At 53.3% G+C, this 11,193-nt stretch overlaps 3 pseudogenes; all 3 read right to left on the minus strand.

Moving 5' to 3' along the window:
- On the minus strand, positions 1–1,218 carry LOC139999567 (feather beta keratin-like; annotated as a pseudogene).
- A 2,809-nt stretch (positions 1,219–4,027) lies between these two features.
- Positions 4,028–5,245, minus strand: LOC139999570 (feather beta keratin-like; annotated as a pseudogene).
- Positions 5,246–8,054: 2,809 nt separating this feature from the next.
- LOC139999568 (feather beta keratin-like) lies at positions 8,055–9,272 on the minus strand (annotated as a pseudogene).
- Between the last annotated feature and the right edge of the window lie 1,921 nt (positions 9,273–11,193).

The raw sequence follows: 11,193 nt of genomic DNA on the forward strand, positions 1-11,193 counted from the left end.
TTACTTTGAAGCAAAAACTTTAATGAGTCTGAAGAAGGAATCAAAGCAGCACATGGAGGAAAGGATCCAGCCCATGCTGCCACAAGGACAGCTGTCAGTCAGACCCCCTTCACCACAATGGGAAGCACATCTTCCTGCCTCACATGGTGAGAGGAAGAACAAAGATGATGCTCTTGACTTGCTTCCAGATGAACTCATGGCACAGGACAGGATGAGACAACAAGGACTCATGCTGAAGAGAAGAAAGCACAAGAAGAAGATGTCTGCTGGCCGTGTTTCCAGACAGCGCAGGCTGGCACCCTGGCTTCCCTCTCTGCTCTGCAGGAGGCCACGAGGGTACTCAGGCCCTCTGGAAACTCTGGCCAGCAGCTCCGTCCTCAGTCCGGCACCGGGCTTCGGGCTTCGTGGTCGATGCTCTCACTGGACGTCCTCGTGGGCTTTAGCAGGGCAGGCACCTTCTGCCGCTGTAGCGGCCACCAAAGCCAGAGAGGCCAAAGCCCCCGGAGGAGATGGGCACTCCCTCCTCACTCAGGATGCTACCAACGGCAGCTGAGGTGGTGGATCCCACAGCGGTGTTCTGGGGGAAGGAGCTGAGGATGGGGCCGGGCAGGGTCACCACCACGGGAGAGGGCTGGATCACCACACGGGAGTCCTGGCACTGCCGGACACAGGGCTCGTTGCAGCTGTTGGCAAGTGGGGTTGGCCCACAGGGACGGCACAGATCGTAGCACGACATGGCTGCGGGATGGAGGCGCACCTGGGAGAGAGAGTAGGGAAAGCACACGCAGCGTGTCAGCAGTAGCCTGACAGCCTGCTGGCCAAGACAGAAGGCATAGTCTGGGGAACAGGGACACAGTCGACGAGGACAGAGAGAAGTCCCAGGGCCCCTGCAAAGACCGTCCTAGACCTCCTCCCACCTTCCCCCTCAGTGACAAGCAGAACAGCAACAGAGGGAGCAGAGTCAAGGAGCAAGGCCCACACCAAACCTACACGGAGCCAGAGCCTCGGTGGAGGCCAGAAGGCCAAGGGGAGAAGAGGAAGAGGGGAGTACGGAGAAGGCACTTGCAGCTCACCTTGTTCACCAAGGAGGAGGAGGCAAGAGAAGTGGATGAGGCAGCTTGCTGTTGAATGAGTTTTTATACTGTTCCAGACTGCCCCAGGCCCAGAGGCACCATTTGCACAAGTAATGTTTTTACTAGCAAGCTCATCTCACATGCAAAATATTGCAATTTAAGAATCTCTGGCATTTATTTGTTCCCTGCAATGCTCCCTTTTCATTTCCTTGCTCATGTCATAGCCATTCTGCCACGCTGGCTTCTTTCAAGTCACAGGATTAGAGGCCAGAATGTTTCCGGGCAAAAATACACATCAGCACAAAGAGATGATGAAGACAATGATGCGGATTGTCCTACCTCTTTAGGGAATGGGAGCCTCTAACTCCCTGGAGCCTTGCTCCAACACTCATCCTGATTTCTGGTGTACATCTCCTCCCTAGCCTTGAAGTTTCAGGATGGACTTCCAGGTGTGAGGGTCGTCAGCATTATCAATCTCCCTCCTTAACGCAGTGCTTACTCAGGTTCTTTTAGTCATTGTATTTCTAGGCAGGGCACCTCTAATCTTGGTTTTAGACTCCCTCAGATTAACAATTGCTCTTGGGAGAAATGTGCCTGGCTCTTCTTTTGTAATCCTACTTCTCCCCTTCGTACCTTCCTGCTTTACACCTCTTAACTCCAAGAATCGGGAATGAAGGCTGCTGCCCTCCCAAGAGTTTCTGTTGGAGAGCTGTGGTTGTTTTACTTGGGTGGGCGGCCGAGCTCCACAACAACCGCTCCTTCACTCCCCCTCCTCAAAGGGAGAGGTGGAGAAAATAGGATAAAAAGGGATCAAGGTTTGAGATAACGACAGGGAGATCGCTCAATAATTATTGTGATGGGCAAAGCAGCCTCAACATAGGGAGATAGTAAGATTTATTGCCTATTACTATTTATTGCCTATTACTAACAAGCTAGAGGAGTGAGAAACAAAGAAAAGAAAACAAACATGCTTTCCTCCCATCTGGCCTCTTCAACCTCCTCCCCTCGAGCGGCCCAGGGGAATGGGGGATCGGGTGTTGTGGTCAGTCTATATCATTTGTCTCTGCCGCTCCTTCACAGTCACTCTCGTAACCTGCACGTTGGGGTCCCTCCCACAGGATGCAGTCCTTCCTGAACTGATTGTGCGTGGACCTCCCACAGGCAGCAGCTCTTCAAGAACTGCTCCAGATATGGGTCCGTACCACAGGGTCAATCCATCAGGAGCAAACTGCTCCAAAATGAGTCCCCCACAGGCAACAGCTCCTGCCAGGTCACCTGCTCTTACATAGGCTCCTCTCCACAGGCCACAGGTCTGGCCCGGAATCTGGGTCCGGCAGGGGTCCTCCACAGCCCGCAGCCTCCTTCAGTGCAGGTCCACCTGCTCCACCGTGGTCTCCTCCACCGGCTGCAGCATGGAACCCTGCTTCACCGTGGTACGCCATGGGCTGCAGAGGGACAGCCTTCTTCGCCACGGTCCACACCATAGGCCGTAAGGGAACTTGGGCTCCAGCACCTGGAGCACCTCTCCCCCTCCTTCTTCACTGACCATGGCGCCTGCAAGGCTCTTTCTCACGACTCACTCCCCCAGATGCTGTGTAGCAGCACCTTTTTTGTGTGTGTGTCCCTGTCTTAATTATGCTCACAGAGAGGTGCAAACAGCGTTGCTTATTGGATCTACTCTGGCCAGCAGTGGGCCCTTACCTAAAATGGGGCGTCTTCTAGATTCTTCTCGCAGAAGCCACCCCTGTGGGCCACTGCTACCACAACCTTGTCACATAAACCCACTACAAGAGCTTCAATAACAAAAGCACATGCTGAGTAATTGATACACATCTCTGTGCCTGCACAGCAGGCACAAGCACATATTTGGTAGGATTTCCCCAGGACGCCCCACCCACCCTGCTCAGCAGCACGCATGCTCCGGGAGTCCTCACAAGGGCAGCCAGATGAGCAAGGGCACCAGACGTGCCCCTAACTCTGCCTGAGGCAGGATCAGAGTGGCAGGAGCACAGCACTGCCTGTGGAGGACAAGAGTATGGGAAGGGGGGACTGAGAACAGAGCTGTTGGTGTGCCACAACCTCGGTCTCCCCAGCTTGAGGCCAGGGTGGAGGGACAAAGCAATCATTGGCTTGGGACCAACCCAGGCACAGCCTAGCCTGCACAGCATCAGAATGGGATTTTTGGAGGGGTCCTGCAGGGCTTCTCCAGACCCACTTGGCTTCAGGACACAGTGATGCACACGTAATACCCTGAAAGACATTACACTTTTCACCACAGGAATGCTCCAGTGGGGAAGATGATACTTGTCCTGCGCTATTCCTGTCCTCTGCAGTGTTTTCAGGACAACTGAAAGATTCTGCATAAGCCCTTTCAGAGGAGAGAAAACAATCTTTGCATCGCCATTCACATTCCGTCGCCATTATACACACCAAGGCTGAATTTATCTGCGTCCTGCCCAGATTTAAAGGGGCCTCACATCACCCTCTAAAAGCTGTCCTGGCTGCCACCTATCCCTTTGACTTCTTTGGGACTCCCTCCTCTTTGTGGCTTTGGCAGGTGTGCTTGGAGGAGGGATGGGCAATACAAAATGTTTAGAGTGCTAATATACCATCAGCGCTTCATCCAGTTGGACATTGGCCTGCACAAACATACCTTCCAGCAATTCAAAGGTTTGCTTCATCAACGGGGAGACAGGATCAAACCTTGGTTGTTGGTGATACGACAATTAGACAGCGGGAACTCCTGGACATCCTTCTAAGACCTTGCCAATACCACACCTCTCAGTCACTCCTACAAAGACCAAATTCCTTAAGGGTACTCATCTCCTACAGGCATGAAGGAGATCCACATTAGGACCATATCCACCCACGTTTTTCTACTCCAAGACATCACATTTCTCCCTGTACATCTTCACGGAACATCGCAATAGAAAAGGAACATAAGGAGACTCAGATTACTTTGAAGCAAAAACTTTAATGAGTCTGAAGAAGGAATCAAAGCAGCACATGGAGGAAAGGATCCAGCCCATGCTGCCACAAGGACAGCTGTCAGTCAGACCCCCTTCACCACAATGGGAAGCACATCTTCCTGCCTCACATGGTGAGAGGAAGAACAAAGATGATGCTCTTGACTTGCTTCCAGATGAACTCATGGCACAGGACAGGATGAGACAACAAGGACTCATGCTGAAGAGAAGAAAGCACAAGAAGAAGATGTCTGCTGGCCGTGTTTCCAGACAGCGCAGGCTGGCACCCTGGCTTCCCTCTCTGCTCTGCAGGAGGCCACGAGGGTACTCAGGCCCTCTGGAAACTCTGGCCAGCAGCTCCGTCCTCAGTCCGGCACCGGGCTTCGGGCTTCGTGGTCGATGCTCTCACTGGACGTCCTCGTGGGCTTTAGCAGGGCAGGCACCTTCTGCCGCTGTAGCGGCCACCAAAGCCAGAGAGGCCAAAGCCCCCGGAGGAGATGGGCACTCCCTCCTCACTCAGGATGCTACCAACGGCAGCTGAGGTGGTGGATCCCACAGCGGTGTTCTGGGGGAAGGAGCTGAGGATGGGGCCGGGCAGGGTCACCACCACGGGAGAGGGCTGGATCACCACACGGGAGTCCTGGCACTGCCGGACACAGGGCTCGTTGCAGCTGTTGGCAAGTGGGGTTGGCCCACAGGGACGGCACAGATCGTAGCACGACATGGCTGCGGGATGGAGGCGCACCTGGGAGAGAGAGTAGGGAAAGCACACGCAGCGTGTCAGCAGTAGCCTGACAGCCTGCTGGCCAAGACAGAAGGCATAGTCTGGGGAACAGGGACACAGTCGACGAGGACAGAGAGAAGTCCCAGGGCCCCTGCAAAGACCGTCCTAGACCTCCTCCCACCTTCCCCCTCAGTGACAAGCAGAACAGCAACAGAGGGAGCAGAGTCAAGGAGCAAGGCCCACACCAAACCTACACGGAGCCAGAGCCTCGGTGGAGGCCAGAAGGCCAAGGGGAGAAGAGGAAGAGGGGAGTACGGAGAAGGCACTTGCAGCTCACCTTGTTCACCAAGGAGGAGGAGGCAAGAGAAGTGGATGAGGCAGCTTGCTGTTGAATGAGTTTTTATACTGTTCCAGACTGCCCCAGGCCCAGAGGCACCATTTGCACAAGTAATGTTTTTACTAGCAAGCTCATCTCACATGCAAAATATTGCAATTTAAGAATCTCTGGCATTTATTTGTTCCCTGCAATGCTCCCTTTTCATTTCCTTGCTCATGTCATAGCCATTCTGCCACGCTGGCTTCTTTCAAGTCACAGGATTAGAGGCCAGAATGTTTCCGGGCAAAAATACACATCAGCACAAAGAGATGATGAAGACAATGATGCGGATTGTCCTACCTCTTTAGGGAATGGGAGCCTCTAACTCCCTGGAGCCTTGCTCCAACACTCATCCTGATTTCTGGTGTACATCTCCTCCCTAGCCTTGAAGTTTCAGGATGGACTTCCAGGTGTGAGGGTCGTCAGCATTATCAATCTCCCTCCTTAACGCAGTGCTTACTCAGGTTCTTTTAGTCATTGTATTTCTAGGCAGGGCACCTCTAATCTTGGTTTTAGACTCCCTCAGATTAACAATTGCTCTTGGGAGAAATGTGCCTGGCTCTTCTTTTGTAATCCTACTTCTCCCCTTCGTACCTTCCTGCTTTACACCTTTTAACTCCAAGAATCGGGAATGAAGGCTGCTGCCCTCCCAAGAGTTTCTGTTGGAGAGCTGTGGTTGTTTTACTTGGGTGGGCGGCCGAGCTCCACAACAACCGCTCCTTCACTCCCCCTCCTCAAAGGGAGAGGTGGAGAAAATAGGATAAAAAGGGATCAAGGTTTGAGATAACGACAGGGAGATCGCTCAATAATTATTGTGATGGGCAAAGCAGCCTCAACATAGGGAGATAGTAAGATTTATTGCCTATTACTATTTATTGCCTATTACTAACAAGCTAGAGGAGTGAGAAACAAAGAAAAGAAAACAAACATGCTTTCCTCCCATCTGGCCTCTTCAACCTCCTCCCCTCGAGCGGCCCAGGGGAATGGGGGATCGGGTGTTGTGGTCAGTCTATATCATTTGTCTCTGCCGCTCCTTCACAGTCACTCTCGTAACCTGCACGTTGGGGTCCCTCCCACAGGATGCAGTCCTTCCTGAACTGATTGTGCGTGGACCTCCCACAGGCAGCAGCTCTTCAAGAACTGCTCCAGATATGGGTCCGTACCACAGGGTCAATCCATCAGGAGCAAACTGCTCCAAAATGAGTCCCCCACAGGCAACAGCTCCTGCCAGGTCACCTGCTCTTACATAGGCTCCTCTCCACAGGCCACAGGTCTGGCCCGGAATCTGGGTCCGGCAGGGGTCCTCCACAGCCCGCAGCCTCCTTCAGTGCAGGTCCACCTGCTCCACCGTGGTCTCCTCCACCGGCTGCAGCATGGAACCCTGCTTCACCGTGGTACGCCATGGGCTGCAGAGGGACAGCCTTCTTCGCCACGGTCCACACCATAGGCCGTAAGGGAACTTGGGCTCCAGCACCTGGAGCACCTCTCCCCCTCCTTCTTCACTGACCATGGCGCCTGCAAGGCTCTTTCTCACGACTCACTCCCCCAGATGCTGTGTAGCAGCACCTTTTTTGTGTGTGTGTCCCTGTCTTAATTATGCTCACAGAGAGGTGCAAACAGCGTTGCTTATTGGATCTACTCTGGCCAGCAGTGGGCCCTTACCTAAAATGGGGCGTCTTCTAGATTCTTCTCGCAGAAGCCACCCCTGTGGGCCACTGCTACCACAACCTTGTCACATAAACCCACTACAAGAGCTTCAATAACAAAAGCACATGCTGAGTAATTGATACACATCTCTGTGCCTGCACAGCAGGCACAAGCACATATTTGGTAGGATTTCCCCAGGACGCCCCACCCACCCTGCTCAGCAGCACGCATGCTCCGGGAGTCCTCACAAGGGCAGCCAGATGAGCAAGGGCACCAGACGTGCCCCTAACTCTGCCTGAGGCAGGATCAGAGTGGCAGGAGCACAGCACTGCCTGTGGAGGACAAGAGTATGGGAAGGGGGGACTGAGAACAGAGCTGTTGGTGTGCCACAACCTCGGTCTCCCCAGCTTGAGGCCAGGGTGGAGGGACAAAGCAATCATTGGCTTGGGACCAACCCAGGCACAGCCTAGCCTGCACAGCATCAGAATGGGATTTTTGGAGGGGTCCTGCAGGGCTTCTCCAGACCCACTTGGCTTCAGGACACAGTGATGCACACGTAATACCCTGAAAGACATTACACTTTTCACCACAGGAATGCTCCAGTGGGGAAGATGATACTTGTCCTGCGCTATTCCTGTCCTCTGCAGTGTTTTCAGGACAACTGAAAGATTCTGCATAAGCCCTTTCAGAGGAGAGAAAACAATCTTTGCATCGCCATTCACATTCCGTCGCCATTATACACACCAAGGCTGAATTTATCTGCGTCCTGCCCAGATTTAAAGGGGCCTCACATCACCCTCTAAAAGCTGTCCTGGCTGCCACCTATCCCTTTGACTTCTTTGGGACTCCCTCCTCTTTGTGGCTTTGGCAGGTGTGCTTGGAGGAGGGATGGGCAATACAAAATGTTTAGAGTGCTAATATACCATCAGCGCTTCATCCAGTTGGACATTGGCCTGCACAAACATACCTTCCAGCAATTCAAAGGTTTGCTTCATCAACGGGGAGACAGGATCAAACCTTGGTTGTTGGTGATACGACAATTAGACAGCGGGAACTCCTGGACATCCTTCTAAGACCTTGCCAATACCACACCTCTCAGTCACTCCTACAAAGACCAAATTCCTTAAGGGTACTCATCTCCTACAGGCATGAAGGAGATCCACATTAGGACCATATCCACCCACGTTTTTCTACTCCAAGACATCACATTTCTCCCTGTACATCTTCACGGAACATCGCAATAGAAAAGGAACATAAGGAGACTCAGATTACTTTGAAGCAAAAACTTTAATGAGTCTGAAGAAGGAATCAAAGCAGCACATGGAGGAAAGGATCCAGCCCATGCTGCCACAAGGACAGCTGTCAGTCAGACCCCCTTCACCACAATGGGAAGCACATCTTCCTGCCTCACATGGTGAGAGGAAGAACAAAGATGATGCTCTTGACTTGCTTCCAGATGAACTCATGGCACAGGACAGGATGAGACAACAAGGACTCATGCTGAAGAGAAGAAAGCACAAGAAGAAGATGTCTGCTGGCCGTGTTTCCAGACAGCGCAGGCTGGCACCCTGGCTTCCCTCTCTGCTCTGCAGGAGGCCACGAGGGTACTCAGGCCCTCTGGAAACTCTGGCCAGCAGCTCCGTCCTCAGTCCGGCACCGGGCTTCGGGCTTCGTGGTCGATGCTCTCACTGGACGTCCTCGTGGGCTTTAGCAGGGCAGGCACCTTCTGCCGCTGTAGCGGCCACCAAAGCCAGAGAGGCCAAAGCCCCCGGAGGAGATGGGCACTCCCTCCTCACTCAGGATGCTACCAACGGCAGCTGAGGTGGTGGATCCCACAGCGGTGTTCTGGGGGAAGGAGCTGAGGATGGGGCCGGGCAGGGTCACCACCACGGGAGAGGGCTGGATCACCACACGGGAGTCCTGGCACTGCCGGACACAGGGCTCGTTGCAGCTGTTGGCAAGTGGGGTTGGCCCACAGGGACGGCACAGATCGTAGCACGACATGGCTGCGGGATGGAGGCGCACCTGGGAGAGAGAGTAGGGAAAGCACACGCAGCGTGTCAGCAGTAGCCTGACAGCCTGCTGGCCAAGACAGAAGGCATAGTCTGGGGAACAGGGACACAGTCGACGAGGACAGAGAGAAGTCCCAGGGCCCCTGCAAAGACCGTCCTAGACCTCCTCCCACCTTCCCCCTCAGTGACAAGCAGAACAGCAACAGAGGGAGCAGAGTCAAGGAGCAAGGCCCACACCAAACCTACACGGAGCCAGAGCCTCGGTGGAGGCCAGAAGGCCAAGGGGAGAAGAGGAAGAGGGGAGTACGGAGAAGGCACTTGCAGCTCACCTTGTTCACCAAGGAGGAGGAGGCAAGAGAAGTGGATGAGGCAGCTTGCTGTTGAATGAGTTTTTATACTGTTCCAGACTGCCCCAGGCCCAGAGGCACCATTTGCACAAGTAATGTTTTTACTAGCAAGCTCATCTCACATGCAAAATATTGCAATTTAAGAATCTCTGGCATTTATTTGTTCCCTGCAATGCTCCCTTTTCATTTCCTTGCTCATGTCATAGCCATTCTGCCACGCTGGCTTCTTTCAAGTCACAGGATTAGAGGCCAGAATGTTTCCGGGCAAAAATACACATCAGCACAAAGAGATGATGAAGACAATGATGCGGATTGTCCTACCTCTTTAGGGAATGGGAGCCTCTAACTCCCTGGAGCCTTGCTCCAACACTCATCCTGATTTCTGGTGTACATCTCCTCCCTAGCCTTGAAGTTTCAGGATGGACTTCCAGGTGTGAGGGTCGTCAGCATTATCAATCTCCCTCCTTAACGCAGTGCTTACTCAGGTTCTTTTAGTCATTGTATTTCTAGGCAGGGCACCTCTAATCTTGGTTTTAGACTCCCTCAGATTAACAATTGCTCTTGGGAGAAATGTGCCTGGCTCTTCTTTTGTAATCCTACTTCTCCCCTTCGTACCTTCCTGCTTTACACCTCTTAACTCCAAGAATCGGGAATGAAGGCTGCTGCCCTCCCAAGAGTTTCTGTTGGAGAGCTGTGGTTGTTTTACTTGGGTGGGCGGCCGAGCTCCACAACAACCGCTCCTTCACTCCCCCTCCTCAAAGGGAGAGGTGGAGAAAATAGGATAAAAAGGGATCAAGGTTTGAGATAACGACAGGGAGATCGCTCAATAATTATTGTGATGGGCAAAGCAGCCTCAACATAGGGAGATAGTAAGATTTATTGCCTATTACTATTTATTGCCTATTACTAACAAGCTAGAGGAGTGAGAAACAAAGAAAAGAAAACAAACATGCTTTCCTCCCATCTGGCCTCTTCAACCTCCTCCCCTCGAGCGGCCCAGGGGAATGGGGGATCGGGTGTTGTGGTCAGTCTATATCATTTGTCTCTGCCGCTCCTTCACAGTCACTCTCGTAACCTGCACGTTGGGGTCCCTCCCACAGGATGCAGTCCTTCCTGAACTGATTGTGCGTGGACCTCCCACAGGCAGCAGCTCTTCAAGAACTGCTCCAGATATGGGTCCGTACCACAGGGTCAATCCATCAGGAGCAAACTGCTCCAAAATGAGTCCCCCACAGGCAACAGCTCCTGCCAGGTCACCTGCTCTTACATAGGCTCCTCTCCACAGGCCACAGGTCTGGCCCGGAATCTGGGTCCGGCAGGGGTCCTCCACAGCCCGCAGCCTCCTTCAGTGCAGGTCCACCTGCTCCACCGTGGTCTCCTCCACCGGCTGCAGCATGGAACCCTGCTTCACCGTGGTACGCCATGGGCTGCAGAGGGACAGCCTTCTTCGCCACGGTCCACACCATAGGCCGTAAGGGAACTTGGGCTCCAGCACCTGGAGCACCTCTCCCCCTCCTTCTTCACTGACCATGGCGCCTGCAAGGCTCTTTCTCACGACTCACTCCCCCAGATGCTGTGTAGCAGCACCTTTTTTGTGTGTGTGTCCCTGTCTTAATTATGCTCACAGAGAGGTGCAAACAGCGTTGCTTATTGGATCTACTCTGGCCAGCAGTGGGCCCTTACCTAAAATGGGGCGTCTTCTAGATTCTTCTCGCAGAAGCCACCCCTGTGGGCCACTGCTACCACAACCTTGTCACATAAACCCACTACAAGAGCTTCAATAACAAAAGCACATGCTGAGTAATTGATACACATCTCTGTGCCTGCACAGCAGGCACAAGCACATATTTGGTAGGATTTCCCCAGGACGCCCCACCCACCCTGCTCAGCAGCACGCATGCTCCGGGAGTCCTCACAAGGGCAGCCAGATGAGCAAGGGCACCAGACGTGCCCCTAACTCTGCCTGAGGCAGGATCAGAGTGGCAGGAGCACAGCACTGCCTGTGGAGGACAAGAGTATGGGAAGGGGGGACTGAGAACAGAGCTGTT

Source organism: Anas platyrhynchos, chromosome 26 (assembly GCF_047663525.1).
Source record: "Anas platyrhynchos isolate ZD024472 breed Pekin duck chromosome 26, IASCAAS_PekinDuck_T2T, whole genome shotgun sequence".
NCBI lineage: Eukaryota > Metazoa > Chordata > Aves > Anseriformes > Anatidae > Anas > Anas platyrhynchos.